Source organism: Ochotona curzoniae, unplaced genomic scaffold, assembly GCF_017591425.1.
Source record: "Ochotona curzoniae isolate NIBS_2020 unplaced genomic scaffold, NIBS_Ocur_1.0 patch336, whole genome shotgun sequence".
Classification (NCBI taxonomy): domain Eukaryota; kingdom Metazoa; phylum Chordata; class Mammalia; order Lagomorpha; family Ochotonidae; genus Ochotona; species Ochotona curzoniae.
In genome coordinates, this window is record NW_024466902.1 from 259,687 (window position 1) to 281,825 (window position 22,139).

General features: G+C 44.1%; 1 pseudogene; it reads right to left on the reverse strand.

The window, feature by feature from the left end:
* Window positions 1-311: 311 nt before the first annotated feature.
* Window positions 312-20,488, reverse strand: LOC121167130 (annotated as a pseudogene).
* Between the last annotated feature and the right edge of the window lie 1,651 nt (window positions 20,489-22,139).

Consider the following 22,139-nt stretch of genomic DNA (forward strand, 5'->3'; position numbering starts at 1 on the left):
TGAGCTTGGTGCCTTTGGGCAGATCCATTCTGTCTTGGTGCTACCTTGGTTTATGCATTTCCCAGTGGGTCTGTAAGCAGCATGCTGTCATCTGGATATTAGTTTGGGTGCCCCCAAAGGCTTTGGTCTCTGAAGTCTTAATGACAGCAACAGGTCAAAAAAACTAAGCTAAAACTGTACTCCCAAGGATCGTGTCTTTTCTGTTAGAAGTCAATGAGTACATTTGATTATCATCATCATTATTATTGACAAACAGAAGTCTATTGCAGGGACTCCTGGAAAGGGCTGTGGGTTGGGGCCCTGGGCAGAGGTTAGGAGGGCAGGCCTTCCGGGTCCCCCTGCTGCTTCTGGGCAATCAGCTGCTGCCGCTCTGCGACCTGACGCACAGGCATCAGGACCAGGCTCTCCTAGTTCCTCTCCGACAGCAACAACACCGAGCCCTTGGCCAGTCCTGGGTGGCTGGGGCCTGCGGCACCCTGGGGCTGTCTCTGCAACCAGGAGATCTTCGATGGGTTATCAACCGGGCCCATTTAATTCCGCACAGCCAGTTCTGGTGCCCTGACAGTCACAAACTCCACCACAGCCATGCCTGGCCTCTTACTGGAAAGCAAGAGGTAGAGAACGTGCTTTTGCAGAAGCTGCAGGAGGATGTCTTTGGGGTACCCGCCATGAGATTCATCCTCCTTGCCCTTCCATTTCAGCTTGAGTTTGGAGGTTCCTTGGGCTTCAGCATCTTCAGCCTTTCTTCTCAGCCTCTGCTCCCACTCCTGCTGTTCTTGCAGCAGCCGGGGGGCTTTCCTCTCAGAGGCGCTTGATTCCAGTGCTGTGGCTCTTGGTCTCCTTCTCCTGTGCCAACTGTTCCAGCGCCTCTAGGTCATTTTCCTTCTTTTCTCATTAGGCTTTTGGGTCCTCGGCTGCCTACTTCCTGGCTGTCTTGACCTTGTCAAAGGCAGCCCTGACTGTGGCATCAATGCAAAAGCCTGGGGGAGCAGGTGGAAGAGTTGGGCTGCTTTGGGACTGTCGGGATTTTTGTCTGGGTTGACAGGGGGAGCCTTCTGCCGATAGGCCTTCACCTTTGTCCTCAATGCCTAGTAGTGCACTGATCCATCCATGGTTCCAGCCCGAACTTGACAAGGGCTTTGTTTTAAAAACGCTGCTGTCCTGGCCTCTTTCTGTGAGGGCTCTCCGCCGGTCACACTTTCCGTTTTCAAGTCCTTGTTCACTGGTAAACTTGGGGCACTGAGTCAATAGTCATAAGTGTGGACAGCTGATTGACATCACTTACATTTTGAAGTGATACTCATGTAATACTTAACAAGGAATTATAGCTGTTTATGTCACTATCCTTTATTAGAGTAGACTGAGAATTTTGAGAACTGTGTTTTTTCTATTTTTGTAGCCCCAGTTTTAGCCGCAGTTTAAAGCACACTTTCAATAATTACTTGTTACAAATAATAGAAAAATTGAATTTATTAGTGTCATTATTATCAGAATTAGTTACTATGAGATTCTAAAAACAAATTACCTAAAAATAGATTATTGTGATGAATGTAGCCCAAAGGGTAGTGTTTGCATTATCATACCTGACCATTGCTTTCATTGAAAAAAAATTCTTAATATTTGTTTTTTGCTTTGTCCACTCATTTCATTCATTCACTTAAGGGACATAAACTTAATATTTGCCTGCAAAAATGAGGAACACAGATCTGAAGTGGCTTGCAGCCACTTTTTCCTAAAGATACTAGCATAGCTGTGCCTGTTTTAGGAAGGGTGAAATTTTTTTCTTATGAAATTTGTTAGAAATTTGAGACTGAGACTCTTACTATGGAAAATTATCTGACTTTAAACAATCCTCTACTGTACTGTGCTATTTATGTTGACTGGGCAACGTGATTGACACCTTGTTTGGACCAAGAATAGCAGGTAACTGTGGTTGGCTTCTGTCCACTTGTAGGTTCACTTAACTTTGTTAGTCATGGAGGGAGAAAGAAAAGCCTGTCATTTGCCCAGTGGTTATCAACCTGGCTCATCCTAGGATCACCCATGGAAGTTTTACAAACTTGTCAGCTCTTATCTCATTACCTATGTCTCTTTTGCTGGTTTTTATTTCTTCTTCCAGGATCCATTTACTTGCATTCCAGACAGCTCTTGTCTCGCAGCTCTTGGATAGCACTTCCAATGCTGATTCAGTTCGGAGTTTCTGCTGTCTTTGAAGTTCACTGATCATTTCTTTGGCTGTGTCAAGTCCACTAATGTCAAGAACATTCAACATCTATGCTACCAAACTTATTTCTAGCATTTCCATTTTATTTGTTCTTAACTATAGGAATGAATCCTATAGTTTAATGTACAGTTCTTATGTAGGTTATTATATATACATGCATTTCTTATATATATATAAGAATAAATCATTTCTCTACTGAAGCTCTTCTTTTGGTATTTTTTCCCCTGGAGTGTTTAACATAGCGATCATTGTTGCCTTAAAATATCCTGTCTGATAGTCCTAAGAATAGTCATACTCTAATCATCTTTGCAATTCTGATAAGTGTTAAACAGTATCCTTTTGTTTATCATTTCATCCACATGCTTTTGGGGGCATTTATTTCTCTGACTCTTGTCTGTCTCTATTTTTAGGAGAATATCTGTAGTTTTCTTATTGATTTATACTTCACAATATGAACTATAAATATCTTCAACCAATCCATAGTTTCTCTTTTGAGTCTGAGTTTCAGCACACGATTATAAATTCTAATATGCAGTCAAAAATCACTGCCATTTTTATGGTTTGCATTTTTCATATCTGATTAAAAACATTTTTTTTTACCCAGAAGTCATAAAGATTTTAATACAATTTCGTCTAAAACTGTGAAAAGCTTTTCACATTAAATCTTTAGCCATCTGGAATTTGTTTTTGTTTAGAATATGAGATAGGAAATTTACTATTATTTTTCTTTACAAATTAGAAACTGTTGTGCAGTACTTCCTGGCCCCACTGAATGGTTAATGACACTTCTCATTTATCAGATTCCCATGAATACGTGAGTTGGTAGTTGATTAATCTACCTGTACAACAACGCTTCACCTCCTAATTATCATAGATGTCTAAGTTTTGATTTCTGCTAGGCCAAATTTCCAAAATTTAAGGGTAATTTTTCAAGTACTATCAATACTATTTTTGATATTTTATTTTATATATACACAGTTAGAGCGTGATTCCAGTTTTTGTGTGTGCGTGTGTGATTGATTGATCATTTAAAAGGCAGAATGACAGCAGAGAGAGCTCCTTCATCTGCTGGCTTACTCCCCAGATGCCTGCCGTAGTCAGTGCTGGCCAGGCTGAAGGCTGGGTACAGTTCTTCATGTGGGTCTCAGGGATCCAGGCACTCAAGCCGTCACGTGCTGCCTCCCACGGTGCATGTTGGCAGACAGCTGAGTGACAAGTGGGTGTCCCAAACAGGGGTTTAATGTTAGGGAGTGTCCTAACTCCCACTCCCATAGCTCCAGTGTTCGAAGAATGCAATGTAAACCCCTTTTTCACAGTTGAATGGACAATGTCAGTCTTAACCTTGCAAGTCAACCAGAAACCACATAGAGAACTCATTGTTCAGCATCTCCGATCCCTACTAACCCCTAGAACCCTGCACTCTCCTTGTTGCTTGCCAGCTAACCATGGCTTCTCACACTTGTCAGGCCATTATTGATTGCTCCCTCTTTGTGCTTATTGAGGTTTACTTAAGATGTTGGGAAACTGTGTGGTAGATTAGGATAATCCTGTATTTCCTAGAAGGAGGAATCTAGTACCAGTGAATATGTGGTTGGTTCCTACTTGTGTGCAACATGGTGTTGCTGGTGCCTCTTGACCTTCCTCTTGGTCTTTAATGGTTCTGTGATAGGGGCCAGCTCGGTGGCATAGCAGCTCATCCTCTGCCTTCAGTGCCAGCATTCCAAATGGGTGCCGGTTTTAGTCCTGGCTGCTATGCTTTGATCCAACTTCCTGATTACAGCTTGGAAAGCAGTCCCAAGGCTTTAGGAACATATCTCTAGACTACATTTCTAAATGAAATGTTGGTATCTAATCTTTTTCAAAATTTTGATGAATCTCTAACAACTTAGTTGAACTTGCCTAGTAATTCTAATAGTTTATGGGCTTTTAAAAAATTTTCTGGGTAGAGATTGTAAAGGACTTAGGAATAGATATGGTGTATTATTAAACGTTAGTAGCATTAGCAAAGTATAAGGACACAGAAACTGGTTAATATTTTGGGGAATGTATAAGCCATTTGTGACTAAGAAGTAAAAATTCTCAACTTAAAATATTGAGCGTCATAATATCTACCTTTTCTGTCTTGAGCTCTCAGGGAAGAAAAAAAAAAGGTCTTCCAGTGTATGAGAAATTGACATGAGATACAAAGGAGGAGCAAGATGCAAAGGGCTGTAGTTCATACCTGGGTCAGAAAAACAGGCAAGCCAGAGAAGAAAGCAATTGAATCCTACCCTTTCAAATTCGTGTAAATAAGCCCTTGAATGAGCCAAATATGTTAACTTTTTACTTAATTTCCTTTATTATTTACATGTGTGTGCACCTGTGCGGTTCTATTTAAATAACAAAACATACATAAATTAATATTCATTCAGGCGCCATTCACATTTGTCCATAAGCTTGAAGTGAATATTTTTCCCAAATTCTATTCTGTTGTGGATAATATTAGCCTGAGGTTCTATATTGGGACACCTCTGAAAACTTAAGAAATTTAAAGTTAAAAGTTTGGACATTTACTAGAGCATTATTGCTCTAGTAAAATGGCTGTTTTCACCTCACAGGAATATTATATTTCACAGCACGTTTCAAAACATAGTTTTTAGAGGTTTCATTAAAATTGTTTTTTTTTTTTGAGCCTGGCACGATAGCCTAGCAGCTAAAGTCCTTGCCTTGTATGCACCAGGATCTCATATAGGTACCAGTTCTAATCCCAGCAGCCCCACTTCCCATCCAGCTCCCTGCTTGTGGCCTGGGAAAGCAGTCGAGGACAGCCCAAAGCCTTGGGACTCTGTGCCTGCATGGGAGACCCAGAAGAGACTCCTGGCTCCTGGTTTTGGATCGGTTCAGCTCCAGTCAATGCAGTCGCTTGGGGAGTGAATCATCAGATGGAAAATCTTCCTCTCTGTCTCTCTTCCTCTCTGCATATCTGCCTTTCCAATAAAATAAAAAAATCTTTTAAAAAGCTGTTTTTTGGGCAATCTGTCCTTCTTGTAGGGTAAACGTAACAATGCGGTGGTCCTGGTGTTACTTGGGATGTACAATTGAAAGACATGTTCTTTTCACCAAGATTTCATATGTGTTGCAGAAATGCTTTGTTTTAGAAAGATGCACCAGAGGATTTTTATTGCACCACAAATACTTTACTGGGTTGAATATTGTGACACCACAGGTTAAGCCACTACTTGGGATGCCAGCATCCCATACCAGAGTGCCAGGTAAAGTCTTAGCTACTCTGCCTCTGATGCAGCTTCCTGCTGACAGGTCAGGGAAAAAAGTGGAGATAGCTCAAGTACTGGGGATCCTCCTTTCCAGTCAGTCCCGAATGGAGATCAGAGCTTCTGGCCTCAGCCTTTCTCAGCCCTTGCTGGTGGCAGGCTTTGGAGGAGTGAACCGCTGGGTGGAAGGTACTGCTTGTGCACACATTCTCTCTCTCTGTCCCTGCCTCTCCCTCTGTCATAAATACATCTATAAAATGCTAATGCTGACATTTCACAAATACTACTCATTTCTGCTTGTAGTAACTACACATGCTACCAGTATTAGAAGTGGTAAAACAAAAGCACCATAAAGATACAAACAAGGCAATTGACAGCAGAAGGGAATTAACTATCTAGTGTTCTGTGCACACGGTCTTAGTACTACTATGGTGCCAGGTAAACAAGGCAGCAGATATTATCTGAATATCTTAACAGAAAATTTATAAATTCAGGAATAGTATCAGTGGTAGTTTGTACTTTATCCCAATATGATTTTATTATTGACCAATGGTGATTTATAACACTTGGAACCTGAACAGAGGCGAGTGGATGTGATAAGCAGTTCATTTATACCAGTTTATAATTTTGCATGAGAGCCACATTTAGTGTTAGGCAAGAAAAGAGCTATTTTTAATTAGAATGGAGGTTTCCTACTGTGACTGTTCTTAAACAAGAAAAAGAAACTGTCAAGTTAACTTAACATGACACATTATTCTGAAGAAAATAAAACCAGCAGCCTCATACCATGATTTTACATTGTGGGAAAGCAAATAAGAAGTGATTCTGTGAAAAAATTTAACCAAGAATACATACACTAATTTGCTACATTAAGAACTAGAAAGCATTTTCTTTCTTGTTAAACAACACATAAAATGTATAAGCTACATATAGAATAACAAGATATTCTATAATCTTAGGAAGTAAACACAAACCAATACAGTGAAAGCTAATTGTTGTGTTCTTGATAGTTGTGAACTGTTGCCATCGGTTTTGTGAGTTTATCATTTCTATTCATTTTTTCATGTTCTTAAAATATTTATTTATTTGAAAGGCAGAGTTATATAGAGAGATAGCGATCTTCCGTTTGCTGATTCACTCCCCAAATGGCTACAACAGCTGGGGCTGGGCCAGGCCATTACTAGGAGCCTGGATTCCATTCAGGTCTCCCACCATGGGGAAAAGGGCCCAAGCTGCTCCCCAAGCATGTTAGTGGGGAGCTGGATCAGAAACACTAGCTGAGACCCAAACTGGAGTCCAAATGAATGTCACCACTGCAGTTATATAAGTATAAATATATATACACTCATATATACAAATCAGGCAAATGTGTATGTCCTAAAGAAACACATAGATGTTGTGTACTTACATAGCTTTTAAATTTTATATTCATGATATTTGTATTAATGCTATTTTAAGCCATATGTGTTTTTCTGAAGCTTGCTTCTTTCTTCAATGATATGCTTGTGGATTTTATCCATGGTGGCATGTATGGGCACAGTTAATTCTCAGCCAGAGCAGTCTTCCAGTTTGGTAGAAGACTATAACTTATTCATCTATTTATCTCTTCTCCCAAGAGAAGATTGATTTCACACCTTCTCATGTGGGCATAAACAGCGTGACTGTCATGAGGGATGCTCCTCCCCATCTGACTTGGATATTCCAAGGAGAGGCACAGGATGTAGAGCTGTCAAAGGGAGCTTTTCAGAGAGGAGATGGACCTGGATCAGATACCTGAGAACCAGAGGGAGAGCCTACTGACAGAGTGAGGCAGCTAGGACAGGGAGCAGGAAATGGAAAGGCTGTCCTCCACTAATGAAAGATGGTAGGCTCTGATTGATACCTTGGGTCAGGATCCAGGTGCCTAGGACAGAAAACAGCTTTGATCTCAAAGGGGCAGACTTGGGCCCCAACAGAAACAGATCCTTGTTTTCCAAAGGCTGCATCAGCCTGTCTGAAGTGAAAGGGAGAACTCGACCTAGCATGGGATTAGAGACCCTCTAGGGCAGGTAAATAGCCCCCATAGCCCTCTTGCACACCCACCCCCATAGGCCTGAGAACTAGGGAAAGGGCTCACAGAACACTGTGAACAAGAGTTAGTCATTTGAGATTGACCTCTTCTACAGCAAGGAGTACAATCAGAGGAGTTGGGCTATGTCACAGAGGAGGGTAAAAAGAAGAGGAAAGAGACTAAAAAAATCTTGAGCCTAAAGGAGATGTCTGTTCAAGAAACTCACTCTACCGCCTCTCTATTGGGGGAGGAAAAACTTCAGAGTAGCCACTGAAGGTAAAGGTAATGGTTATACCAGAACCAGAGTCTGGGGGGTGGGGGTGGGGAGGAGGGCCTATAAAATGGGAAGCAGTCCTTCGCAATGAAGAACAGTCAATACTTTTTGTTAGATTTGAGGAAACATAGACTTAGATAATTTGGAATCTTATAATTCTGCAAATATAAATACATAGAACACTTCAGTATTGAAAAATATCTCTAGATTTTAGAATTACCATACTTTTTCAAGAAGACAATCTATTTTTTAACATAAAAACATTTATCTCAAAAAATACATTTTAAAGTTACGTTTTAGAGTTTGAAAGGTCACATTGATGCTGGATTAAAATCTCCAGTTAGGGTCATCTGGGGTAGGAGAGAAGGAAATAAGTGTCTCACACACTTACATATATGCATGGAGCATGTGTGGGTGCATGAAGAAAGAGAAAGTAATTTTGATGCCTTTTATCCTCTCTCTCCAGAATAAATTTTCACATCTCCCACAGTCCTTTTCCAGCTCTTCCCACTACACCCACCCCCTTCTGCACTGCCTCAACCCTTCTTCTGTCTGCTGTCCTGCATAATCCTGCAGCCCCTAACATCACCATACCCTCGCCCATGCCTGTCTCCTCTGAATCATGGCAAATTCTTCAGCCCATCTTGTTGCTAAAGCACAGACCAGACTCAGTCTTAGAGAGAAGAGGGTCAACAACTTGAAAATGGCTTGAAGATGAAAATGAGACCAGAAAGGCTTAAACCAAAATCCAGTGATCATTAAGTTATGATGTTTTTGGTGTTTCCCAAACGGCTTTGGATTAGGGTTTCCTGGATGCCTCTTTACTCACACCCAAGAATTGAATGTATGGATTGGTTTATGGTTTGAGGTGTTTTATCTGTCCTGTGACATTGATACTGAGAAATAGGCTGCAAACGATATCTTGGTAAATACAGCTTCAAAGGGAGGAGCCTCATGTTGACTCCAGCTGTGGACAGCTGGGCTCTTCCAGCTCTGTGGGACCCTGAAGAGCCCCTCATTTCTCTTCGATGAAACATGCCATTCTAGCTGTCTTTTGAGATCTTAGGATGAATTGTGTCAGGTAGCTTATTATCCAATATGAGATCTAGTCCTTCTAGGAATAGAATAAAAGAATGAAAGATCAGATAATGTGGAATAGGAAATGAAACACAACTGTCCTTGGGCTGGTTTAAAGTTTAAAAATACCTCATTAAGCTTCTTGGAAAAAGTTGGAAAAGTTGATTGGAAAAAATATATATTAAGCATCTAAATTTATGTCATGTTTTCCTTGCATGAGCTACCTTTTAGATATATTTTCTGTGCTTCTGCAATTTATCAAGCAGATTTATTAGGCCTCAAACCAGGGGACTTGGCGCAGCTATGTATTTCCAGCAGGAAATGATTTGTCTTCTCAAAGAAAAAGTGCAGTCTCTGGAGTTCTTTCAAAAAATGCTCTATTTTCATTCCTAAAAATAATGCTATCAAAGTGATTTTTCTTCTCAAAGCAAGACCAACTGTCTTAAGGTTATATGTGACTTTAGTTTGCTGATGCTGAGCTTAAAGTATTAAACTCAGTATTTTTTTTCCTGGAATCCTGCTGACCTGCACAAGAATAGAAATTGGCAAAAAAAAAAAAAGATGGAATAGACGTGCTGTGATATTCTTAAAAAGAGGTACTGTATTTGGAGACCAACACACAGAAGACAGGTATCAAAGTGATACTTCCAAATAAAATATTTTCAGCCTCCAATTTAAGTGTTGAAGATCAAAGTTACTCTTAATAAACCAACAAACATCAATTAACATTTATGTGACAGGCATTTCTTATAAGGAGAAAACACCTAACATAAATATTCAACAGATACTTGTATGGCTCCCTAGTACAACATAGGAAAGCAGCATGATGAAAAAAAGCAAAGAAAAACCAGCCCTTTCTTGGTGCCCATTCAGTCCTCAGTCTTCAATGCTACTTGTTTTCTTAGACCCTGGGATGCCACAGATTGCCTTGCTTTGAGATGCTATTTCAGAGGACTTTATCTTCTTCAGCCCAAGGTACTAATGCTAGAATGCCACCTCTTCTAAACCTACTTCAACATACATGTCATGGCACATGTGCAGAATATATTTCCTGTTTGGTATCTTTGGGTTGCCTAACTCCACTGTCAGGAGTGCTTACATGAAACAGAAGGGAGAAGTTGCCGGCATCAATTCACCTGCCAGTAGCCAGTGTAACGGAGAAGGGATGGATGTAAGGAGAGGTTCAGGTTGTTCCTGGTGGGTAGTGGGGATTTCAGGACAACCCTGAGCTCTGGACTTCTCTGCCTCTTCCAGTTTACTTACTAGTTTACTTTACTCTTCGCTATATGTGGATACCCTCACTAGACCCCAGGGACATCAAGGGAAGCTTTAAAATAGAAAAGGAGATTGTTATGGGGTGGGGATGGGTGTTGGGGGAGCTGCTGCATAGGAGAGAAGTGGGTTACATTTTAACAAACTAAAATTAATTTAATATTTTAGGCTTTGCCTGCACTAACAGCTAACACTCCATAGATTAACTAACTTTTGCAATCCTGACAGCTGCAATCTAGGGAAGATATTAATGAATTCCTCATTTGAGAGAATCCAAGACATAACAAGTTAAATAAATGTTTTGAGGCCACCTTAGTAGTAAATTGTACAATAATGGGTGCCCAGATGGCCTTGCCCCAGCCCTGTGCTTTTTGCCAGGGGACTTTACTGCTTCTTTTGTGGTCTATTTTTAATGTCAGATACCTGGAGAGGGTTAAGTAGTAAGCGCCCTTGCTGGCAATCTGGCATCGGACAGCTGGGTTGGAATTAGTGATGTCATGTGTGCATTGTAGCTTCCTTGGCTCCAGCGTGAATACACACACCCAGGAAACACTTTCAAATCAACACTTTCAAATGTACTCAACCGACTGAGGTCGTTGGGGGGACTGTCTCTTTATAGACAGCTGCACCTTCAAGTTTTGGATGAATTGATACAGCTTTCTGTCTTCCTCAACAAGACAATGACATTATGGAGTCTCAATAAGGGAAGATCAGTTATGGGCCAAAGGAGAAATCCCACTGAAACTGACTGTAGAGAAATATTAAAGAAAATAACGCTATCATCTATCGTTTGCTTTTACAATAATCGGATGACTGGTTAGTGACTCCGTTTGACATAATAACAGGCCTGAAACTTCCTCCGTAAGCAGTAGTCTGTTTGAACAAGAAAATCTTTGAAATTAAGTAATTCCCAAGAGAACAGAATTAACTTGGTGATTAATTGACCATGGAAAAATTTGAGGGCTACCAGCCAGTCTCAAAAATTTAACCCTACGAACTATGAGAACTATGAATTCTGCCGTTTAGGTAGATTCTTTTTTTTCCCCTCCCTCTACGACTTTATTCCTTCATGTCTCCTCAAATGAGGCTGGGAGAGAGTGTACCTTTTTCCTTTATCAGCCCACACCTGATACTGCTCCTCACGTTAGCAGGAGTTAGATGACAGGCAACCCAGGGGGAGAATGGCTCACAGAATCCAGCAGAAGGGCGAGATAGAAAAGGTGCAGAGGAGAGTTGGAGACCAGCTCTGTAAACGCATGGACTTTCCCAGGCTTGGTAGTCTCGGAAATTTGATGAGTACCGTATTCAACCTAGAAGAAAAAATAAGGCTTTGAAAGCTTTTTACAAAGAATGTCTTGTTTGAGAGTGATCTCATCATCTGTTCTGGTGGCTTAAACTCAGAATCTTGATTCTGTGTCCACTCCCTGAACCCAGTGGGTTATCAAGTTGCATTGCATTTGGCTTTTCATTGTTCTCTTAACCCCTTTCTTTGAATTCCAACTCTTAACATCATAGCCCAGGCCCTCCTCACTTGCCTAATTTACTGTGTGAACAGTTGCTCGATCAGTGTGGTCAGGGAGCATAAATTCCTCTAAGAAGTTTAATTTCCTTGTGAGATTAAGGAAGTCTCCCAAGGGCCTGGGATTCCTAAGGGTTGGTCATCTCCTAGTGAGAGACACTTTCAGGAATAAAGGAGAGAAAAAGAAAAGTTGAATGGGGTCAGGGACTCCAGAGACCAGAGAGGAGCAATATAACTTGAAGGGCTCCATGCTCAGGAATAGAAGAGACAGGAAGGAAGCAGAAAGTACCTGGGTACTACTGCACAGATGCCTCAGGACTAGAACTGTGAAAAAAAGCTTAAATTTTTATTTATTTGAAAGGGAAGTAAAGATCTCTTACCTATTAGCTCATGCCCAAATACCTGCAGCAGCCAGGGCTGGGCCAGGCCAAAACCAGAAGCCAGGACCTCAATCCAGGTTTCCTATATGTATGGCAGAGACCTAGATACTTGGGCTATCACTTCTTCCTCTCAACATATACATCAGCAGGAAGCTGGGACTGGGAGCAGAGCCAGGACTCAAACCCATGCACCATGATACGAGATACAGGCAGTATCTTAACCAACCCCAAGAAGGATCCAGAGTTCTCTTTCTGGACCTTCATCATTGCCTCAAAAAGATATAAAAGAAGGGCCTGAGTGTTTGGTTGTGGGCAACAAAGTAAACAGGGAAGACAGCCAGTTGCTGAGCAGAGTGTTAAAGTCACCATTTGAGGAGCTGGCATTGTGGCATAGCAAATTGAGCTAATGCCTACATCTCATTTAGACGAAGCTCACGACTTCAGCCTAGCAATCGTGGCCATCTGGGGAGTGAAATCATGAGATGGAAATATCTCTTTCAGTCTCTCCCTGTATATCTCTGTAACTGTCCTTCCAAATACATAAACCTTAAAAAAAGATATTGAGCTCACCCACATCCATAGTATTTGGTTGTATTTGCATGAATCAGCTCTGCAAGAACACTCAAGAATTGGAAACCAGGGAGGAAACCTGACAGAGAAAGGGATAGGGAAAGTCATCTTTTCTCTGTGTTGTTGATCATGATAGCATTGTTTTCCTAATGATGCTGTGAATGAGAATTTAATAAGAAATGTACATGAGGGCTTGGCCCAGTGGCCTAGGGGCTAAAGTCCTTGCCTTGAACGCACCAGATCCCTTATGGGTACCAGTTCTAATCCCAGCACCCCCACTTCCCATCCATCTCCCAGCTTGTGACCGGGGAAAGCAGTCAAGGATGGGCCAAAGTCTTGGGACTCTGCACCCACGTGGGGGACCTGGAAGAAGTTTCTGTATCCTGACTTCAGATTGGCACAGCACTGGTCATTGTGGTCACTTGGGGAGTGAATCATTGGACAGAAGAACTTCTCTATCTGTCCTTCTCTCTGTATATCTGACTTTGCAATAAAAATAAATAAATCTTTTAAAAAATAAACAAAAGAAATGTGCATGAAGCACAGCATAGTGCCCAGTAATAGTTAAATAAATGCTACTGTGACTACAGTCATCATTCCACTTGTGCTAGGGATCACCTATGCACCCCCTTGATATAAAAAAGAGAAAGAATACTTTTCCAGAGAGGCAGAATGGTTTGCTTAAGATCATATACAACACAGTGCATTCAGCATCAGAACATTAGGCGTGTCCTGACAATGTAATTTAGCTACCCAGACTCCATCTGGGCAGTATGCAGCAGGGAGTATGTCTGAAAATGGAAGATTAAGGAACATAGTAAAGTGTGCACCAGGCTTGAAATAGTGTAATTGCTCAAGAGCAACAGAACAAAATTATATGCACTTTTTGAGTGGACACCACACAACAGCTTGTCATGCAAGAACTAAAAAAGAACATATTCCAAATAGAAGAGCTATACTATGCTACTCAGACTAAACGGGAATAGAGTCGTAAATGTTTGCCTTCGTTCACCCTAACCCCTTGATTAGGATGCCTGAGGCAGTTTCCTCCACGGGTCTTAACATTCAAGCAGTTAGAACCGATTCTATTATACATGTCTTTGCTGCCCACTCACCAGGTACAGAAACATCCCACCGGAAGCTTTGAAGTGATTGGGAAAGATGAAGGAGCATGCATGTGGTCCCAGGGTCCAACAGTAATCCTTTGCCTGTGATGCGGCCTCCATCATCTTACTTAGTGTCTTCACACTGCCTTAGCATTTTTATTGCTAAAAAAAGGAATTTGAATCCAATGATTTCTAAGGCCTCTTGTCCGAGCATGGAGAGGTTATGAAGGACATTCAGAGTGTGGAAAGTTCTGTTTTGATATGCAGGCAATTTGTTTGTTTGTTTTTATCTCCTGGAAGAATTCCTCTGGAAGAGGTACCTGTATTAGTGGAATGTCTTGCTAGGTGAGTCTGGGGCCTGTAGGGCCACAGGAAAGTTGGTGGGCACAGTTTATATAAGCAGAAATTTGTTCTAGTTCCGAGATCCTACTTAGAAATCCTGTTGAATAGTTTGAATCTATTTAGAATCATCTGAAATCTCTTACATCACAAGCATTGCCACGTCTTGACCTCCATTTCCTATGTTCTCTTGCACAGTGACTTATTTGAACACTGATTGGATTAAGGAGGCCAGATCATTTTGGAGCAAAATCAAAAGAAGTTTAAGAATTGTTGAACCAAATTATAGCCAGAGGGTCACAGAGCGTTTGGTTGCTGATCACTTTCCAGGTGCCAGGCACTGTGGCATTCTGTATCCTGGTGGAGAGAGGAACAGTGAAGAATAACAACAAAGTCTGTTTTTTCAGAACCTCACATTTTACCCTGGGAGGCAAATTACCCATGATACAAGAGACAGTGATTGGTGCAGCAAGGCAAATGAAAGCAGGATGAAGCAATGGAGTGGAATGCAGAGGCGGAGTTGCTAAATGAAAGAGCCAGGCAGGGTCTCTCTCCTGGAGAGAACAGGAAGTTGAATAGAAGGCATGGTTATTCAAGTGTTCACAGCAGAGAGAACAGGTGGTGGGAGCGCTGAGGTCATGCTTGAAGGAGCAGAGAGAACCAGCTTCCTGGGAGCAGAGCAAGCCAGCAGGAGGGTTGGCAGGGGAGGCAGATGCTGCTGATCTTGCATGGCTTGGTGGCTGGAACTCTGGCTTTCCTTTGGAATGTGACAGGGAAAGAGTTTGGGCAAGGCAGTGATGCGATCTGGTTAGGGTTTTGAATAGTTCTGGAGAATAGACTGTAGGAAAGAGTAGAGGCAAAGGAAGTCGGGAGGCCACTGAAGCAACGCAAGCAAGTTGAAAGGGACCAGGGGCCAGCAGGACTTATATTGGGAATGTACTTAGGAGTGGACTACCTGTCTACTAAGAGAATACAGTTTGGGGAGCACTATGTTTGGAGGTGTGTGGGATATCCACATATTGAGGGAGCTGGTATTGTGTGTAAAGTCACTACCTGTGACTACAGAATCCTACTTGGGCACCTGTTAGTGTCCCAGCTGCTCCAGTTCCAATCCAGCTTCCTGTGAATGGCCTGGGAAAAGCAGCAAAAAGTATACGTGAGCCACTGCCATCCACATGGGAGACCCAAGTAAAGCTCCTGGTTCTGGCTTCTACCTGACTCACTCTTAGCTGTTGTGGCCATTTGAGGAGTAAAGCAGCAGATGTAAGATCTCTCTCTCCTCTGACTTTCAAATATATATGGAAAAAGATATAGCAGTCTTAAGTCCATGAACTACAAATATGACCATGGGCATCATCAACATGTTGATGTAGTTAGATCCCATCATATTAAATGGGATCACAAAGGAAACAGGTAGAAAGCAAAGGGAAGACTTTCAAGGCTTAGATCATCTAGAGGTGGGGAAAGCGAAGAAACATCTTGTATTGAGTTGGGGCAGCAATGAGGTCAGAAGACAAGGAAGGAGAGAGCGTTCTGAAGTTTAGCAGGCAGAGTGTTTAGAGCGCTTAGAGCTTACGAATTGCAGTGACACCCATGAGTTGAGCTGGAGGCCCTGGAATATGCAGTGGGCCAGGCCTCATTTGGTGCAGGGATGCTCCCGTCTGGTCCTGAGCCGATTGCTAAAGGTCCTGGGGTTCACCTGGTATAGGAAGCATGGCCTAGTCATATATAAGAACTTTTTATGCTCCAGGCTTTTCAATAGCAATGTCAAAGACTTAGGAGAACTGTGCTTACACCATGGAATCTACTATGGGCAGATAAGCCACAGACAGAGGCTAAAAATGAAACACGGTCACAAATAAGTCAGGGCTCATGGGTTAATGCCAATCTGTGCTCCCTGGAGAGTCAGTAAACCTGTATCCACGAGCCCAAAGACTCCGTTGCCCTGGTTCATTTTTTTTTTAAACTTATTTTATTTTTATTGGAAAGTCAGATATACATAGAGGAGGAGAGACAGAGAGGAAGATCTTCCATCTGATGATTCACTCCCCAAGTGACCGCAACGGCCGGTGTTGCACCAATCCGAAGCCAGGAGCCAGGAACCTCTTCTAGGTCTCCCACACCGGTGCAGGGTCCCAGGGCTTTGGGCTGTCCTCAACTGCTTCCCCAGGCCACAAGCAGGATGCTAGATGGGAAGTGGAATTGCTGGGATTAGAACCAGTGCCCATATGGGATCTGGGCGCGTTCGGGGCGAGAACTTTAGCTGCTAGGCCACTGGGCCGCCAGGCCCAGCCCTGGTTCTTGAGGGTGTGCTGACACAAATGAATCTCATACTGGTGTATATGATTAGAATGGCTATCATTGTGCTGGTGAAATCTTTACATCTTTTCTCATCCTGGTTGCAAGCATTCCAAGTCCACTCTCTATGTTCAGGCTGCTGCAGCTCCCTGCATTCTTGTCCCCAATTTGTGCCTTTGTAGACCCAGAAATGTCATGCTGAAAGTAGAGGAGGTTTAGATTCCTTTGTGGGCCTCTGCCTGGCTGGCCTGCTGCCTCTCCTGCATGGTTCCCCTTTCACCCCTGTTGTCGCGTGCCAGTAGTGGGGCTTCCTAGCCCTACCTGGTTTTTTTTGGGGGGGTGGGGGGCAGGAAAAGGACAACTTTTTAAGGCAAGTTGCTATAGTTACCAAGTCTTCCCTACTGCACAGCAGCCACTGACTCTATGCTACTTTTTTGTGTGTCACTCCCACAGACATTCTCCTTGACTACAGCAGTGTGTGGTTGTTATTTAATCGTTTCATGCCCACTCCTGTGTGGGTTACAGAGTGTGGAGCACAGGGCCCCTATTGTGGGGAGCATGCACAGACACCCACACACCCATACGTGCATAGCTCAAGTGTGACATGCCTGAAATCACAGATGTTTCCAACTAGGATTTCTTGCACTGACTCCATTTTAGGTTTTCTACCACGACACAGCAGATTGCAGTGTGGACTCATTTTGCTCCAGTCCAGAAATGTTCGTTTTTATGTTTCTGGACCCAAATTATGTGCATGAAAAGTTTCTCCAGCTTTTGCATCCTTTTACTTCTCTGAGTGGAAAATAAAATAGAGGCTGATTGTCGATGAAATGATTCATGCATGAGCATTTAAGAAAGTTAATGTTTCAAATCAAACACAATTGTTGGGCTCTTTAGATTGTTAGGGTGTGACTTTAATTACCAGAAATCATGACTTTTGGAGTCTAATTGAGCTCCTCCGTTATCTGACAGGCACAAATGTTCTAAATAGCAATTCAGAAAACTAATGAAGTGAGTAATGAGTGTTATATGAACATTCTGTAGCCTATGTCCTCTCAAGGAAATACACACAGATCACAAATCAGAATTGTGGTTACCTCAGCGCTGGGATGCAGGCAAAGTGACAGCCTAGGATGATCCTGGATCTCCCTACCCCATCTTCTAGTGTCCTTCTCCAGCCCCAGGTGATGCAGGGAGGAGAACAGGCTCCTGGCCCACCCAGTGAGCTGATTTGGTGGATGGAGCTCTGCCTTGCTCTCATTCAGGCCCACCCTGCTGTGATGGGGAAGTTGGTGATAACTGACTCCAAACTTTCAACACTTCTGTCCACACGCTCGTGGTCTTGTGATTCACTTCCTCTCTGCGAAGGTTGTATGGTTTTTCTACCCATCTCCACCTCTGAGCCAGGCCAGGATGGGGCCTGCTTGGGGAGCTGCAAAAATCAAAATGTGCTAGGATGACAGCCAGGGCTCTATCTTCCACAGGGGTAGGCTACTGCACCTGCGGGATGGGCTTCCCTCGCTCTTCCTTACGCCAAGTCCACAAATACAGGTGTGTGCTGTTGAACTCCAGCTAAGTGCTTCCAGAATCCAGCCCAAATCAACCATACCTGCAGAGGGAGAAGAAGCGCCTGCCTTGAGGTCAGCGTAAATGGTGCTCAGCACCTAGTTCCTCACCTGAGCAGGAAGCTAATTTCAACCACTGCTTCCTCCTCCCTGCGCTAGGCAGAATGGGCGTCTCTGTCACTTCCCACTAGGCTGTCCACTAGGCTATTTTTTAGTCAGCTCTGATGTGCACCCAAGACTTCTCTGCACAGATTCCAAAGCACTTCTATGGAAGAAGAGTAGGGGGAAAGTAGAATTTGGTCTCATCCAATTCTCGCTTCTGTCTGCTCCATCCAGGGGCAATCACCAGTTCTGGCCAGGTTCTCCAGTGGTTTCCCAAGCCTTCTCTCTGCCTGAGCAGTTCAGACCAGGAGGGCAAGCCTGGTCCCTGCTACTCCTTGCTGGCCATAAACACAGCCCTCTCCTGTGCGAAACCCTCTTTTTGCCTTGAGCTCCTGGACCAGGCTCACGTCTACTCTGTCACTGACTCTGTCAAAGTGCCTTTTGGTCCCTGCTGGCTCATTCCTCTCCAGACAGACTTCCCCACGAGAGTCCTCCACACCATCTTCCCTCCTCCCAGTTTTGGTGCCCATTTCTGTCAAACAGGTGGTCCATGGCCCTGGGGCTCCTGTCACAGGTGACAGCTTTACCTACCTGCCACAAGGCCACGCCCTTCTGCGAATATTTTCACAAAATATTCAGGAAAAATAAAAACCCCCAGCTTTAGGTAATTGTTTAGGTTACCTTGTACCAAGGTGAGTGTTACACTGCTGGGAGAAAGGTAGCGAATATCTGGTAGGCATACTGGGCCTGGTTAATGCCAAATTTGTGCTAACTAGATCAGTATGCTAGCAGAGTTGCTTATTATTCTCTATCTCCCTCCCTTTCCTTTCTTCCTTCCTTCCTCCTTCCCTCTCTCCTTCTCTTCCTTCCTTTCCTTCCTTCCTTCCTTCCTTCCTTCCTTCCTTCCTCTCTCTCTTTCTTCCCCCTTTCTTTCTCTCTCTCTTTACTTTTTTTTTTTTTAAGATAGTGAGGAAGGCAGGGAACTCCAGGCTAGGACATGCCATCCTGGCCCCAGGTAGTGGTGCTGCTGCAGCAGATTGTCCAGGGAAGGGAGTCTGAGGACATGTTGGAGTGAGAGCAGCTGAGGGCATGTTTGCCAGGGAAGGAATAATTTTTGGGCTCTTCCATGGATTGGGCCACTGCACTCGCAAGTAGGCAAGGGACTGAGACTGAGCAGGCTAGAGGGGAGAAACCAGAGGGGATATCTGGGTCTGACCAAGGCACCCCCCCCCATGTGGGATACCTGGGTTGGGTTAAGTAGCATCTCATCACCTGCTACCTACTGGTGCTTGCAAACGCTGGGGCAAGGGCAGGGGCAGGGCTAGGCTGTGCTACCCATCTGTGAGAGCAAGATGTGGTGTGCCCTGGGCCATACTAGGCCACAGCAGAGACTGGCACACGCAAAAACCAGGGCTGGGGATGAGCCTGGTGAGGTTTATTGAGGGTCACTCTGACAAGGATGGGGTGCTTGCTGGTATGTGTGAGGACTGGATCTGTGGCGGTCTGTGTTGCTCAGCCACAACACCTACCGGTTCGTGTGAAAGATGGGCTGAGGCAGAGCTAACCAAGCTACACTCACCAGCACGTGCGTTAACTGGTGCAGGTGACAAGCCACACCTGAACCTGCACTGGCTGGTGCACATAAGAGTCAAGTCGGAGTCACCCAGGCAAGCTTTCTCGGGGGCCTCTCTTGACTGGACCACTGGACTCAGACCCTGGCCACAGGGAAAGTCACAGGATGTGTGCTTGACTTTGGAGTGCATATATTGGGTTTGGGCCTCCTTAGTTACTGATGCCTGTGCAATGGACAGCATGCCTAGATGCACACAGGGGACATGACAGCCAGCTCATCTAGACCAGCAGGGGGCGTCAACTGCCTCATCAGAGGATGGAAAGCAGAACAGGTTGGACAATTCTGGCCAAGCTTTACAGCATGTTCCTGGGCCTGTGGGTGCACTAAGCTGGAACTTGTCAATGAATAGACTGTGGCTAGATTTTCTCAACCCTGGAGCAACAAAGCCAACAACTTCTCAGAACTATCAAATCCACTCAATTAACACCTCTCTGTATCAGGCTCTCTAGGATGTTCATCAAAGGACCCTCTTCCCCTGCAGACAAAGAAAAAAAGAAGATTAAAGCATATGTCCCACCCACCTTCCCCCATGGCTGACTCTCCCAACCCTAATCAGAGGCCTTCATGGGCATGCATCCCTTTCAACTATGTAAACAACATAAAAAGAAAAGAAAAATAAAACCAAGACTTATGAATGAAGTTAGCGTCTCAGTGACCAACCGAGGAAGCTGCAACTCCAAGCTGTCGTGCTTGGCTGGCCATGGGCAGTAGGTCCGGCTTGCATGAGCTGAATGCACCCTGAGCCTCTGTCCAGTGGTCCTGACAGTCCTTAGCACTGCTGGCTGTCGATTCCTCCACAACCCAACAGCACAGTGTCTCAGCTGCCATGGCACTTCACAGTCTGAGTCTCAACCAGTTAGCTGCATGCTGTCTTGGGGTCTCTGCAGGAAGTGCACAGGGCAATTTGGGCACCTGAGGATTCAGTGTTTCTAGAAATACAGTAGGGATTCTTGGCATTTTCTTCTTTGTGCCTCTGTAGGCCACAGTCCCCAGGGCTCTGCTAGTGTGTGTGTGTGTGTGTGTGTGTGTGTGTGTGTTGGGGGACGGGGAGGTGTGGGAAGGAACAGTGATCCTGTTGTACCCTTCAGGTTTACTCTCAGAGCAAGGCTGCTTTCTAAATCAGGCCAACTCAGAGTGGTTCTGCTCCAGCACTAACAGGACCCTGTCTCTTTATAAGGTGCTGGGCAGAGACCAAATGCACTTTTGCTTGGGAAAAGTCTCAGCATTCAGCCTGTGGCAGGTAAGGGAGAGTGGAGGCCCCAAGGGGAGGTATTAGCTGTGCTCTGAAGGTAGCCAGCAATTGTTCTCAGACAATGTACCAACCCCAGAGGAGTCTGGCCTGGCAAACTGAGAAAGTCTCCTGAGCTCTGATCTTTTCAGGGAGAGGTGGTTGGTGGGGGTGGGGACAGCCATGAGAGGCCCTTGGAGGAAACAGTTAATCCTGGAGGCTCACTGGGGGAGGCCTTTCTACCCAGATTGTTACAGATGTGTGTGTGTGTATTCAATTCATCCCCATCCCAGGAGCATGCAAATCCAGAGCCCAGGTCACAGGGAGCCTACATTCGGCTGCTAAGGTTGCAAAGGCATGCAAGGCATGCTGCAGTGGCCTGGCCTTTCCCACTTGACTTTGGGACTTTTCCACAAAAAAGAAGTGATAGTTCTGGTGCATGCAAATTGTTTGTGTTTGTGTGTGTATGTCTAAGCGTAGGGCTAGGATGTGGAGCAACAGGTGGCTGCTGGGAGGAACTGGAATTGAGAAGTTGAGTGGATGTAGCATCTACCTTCCAGCCCAAGTAAGAGCAAGAGTGGTCCAATTGTGCTGCCTTAACGAAACATTCAGAACAAACAAAAGCAAGGACAAATGTAGTCAGCACTTCCATGAATGCAAAAAAAAAAAAAAAAAAAAAAGATATCCAAAAGCTTGGGAGTCATATTTTTCTCATCAAATTCCAGATTTCCATTGGACCCTATTACCTAAATGGCTGGAGCCTCAGTGTCCACACCCATCAAGTGGGACTATTGATTTCCATCCCCCGGGAGCTTACCTTAGGTTCAGTTTCCAGGGAATAGGGACTCTGAGGTGGAGTTGGGCAGGTGGCAACACCTGCAGGGGAGGGCAGGAGGCAGACTGGGCTGGGAAGCAGCCACACAGCCTCAGCCATCTGCACAGGGAGTGCTCATGCAAAGGCTTGAACATCTTACTAGGCCCTGGCTGCCCTGTGAAGGGGTGTGGCTCTTAACCATGTAAACCTCTTTTCTTTTCCCGCAACCCAGGAGGCTGCACAGCTACTGCTGCAACAGGCTACTACAGGAACCACAGGGAACTGACACAGCACAGACATCACAATGCACATGATAGATTTAAAACAACAGGACTTGCTCATCTGGCCCAATCCCATCCGTGGAGAAAGTGGGATGATGGTTTCTTATTTTGGAGCTATTCCTAACTCCCCAGCAAGGGAGAGATATACTTTTTCAA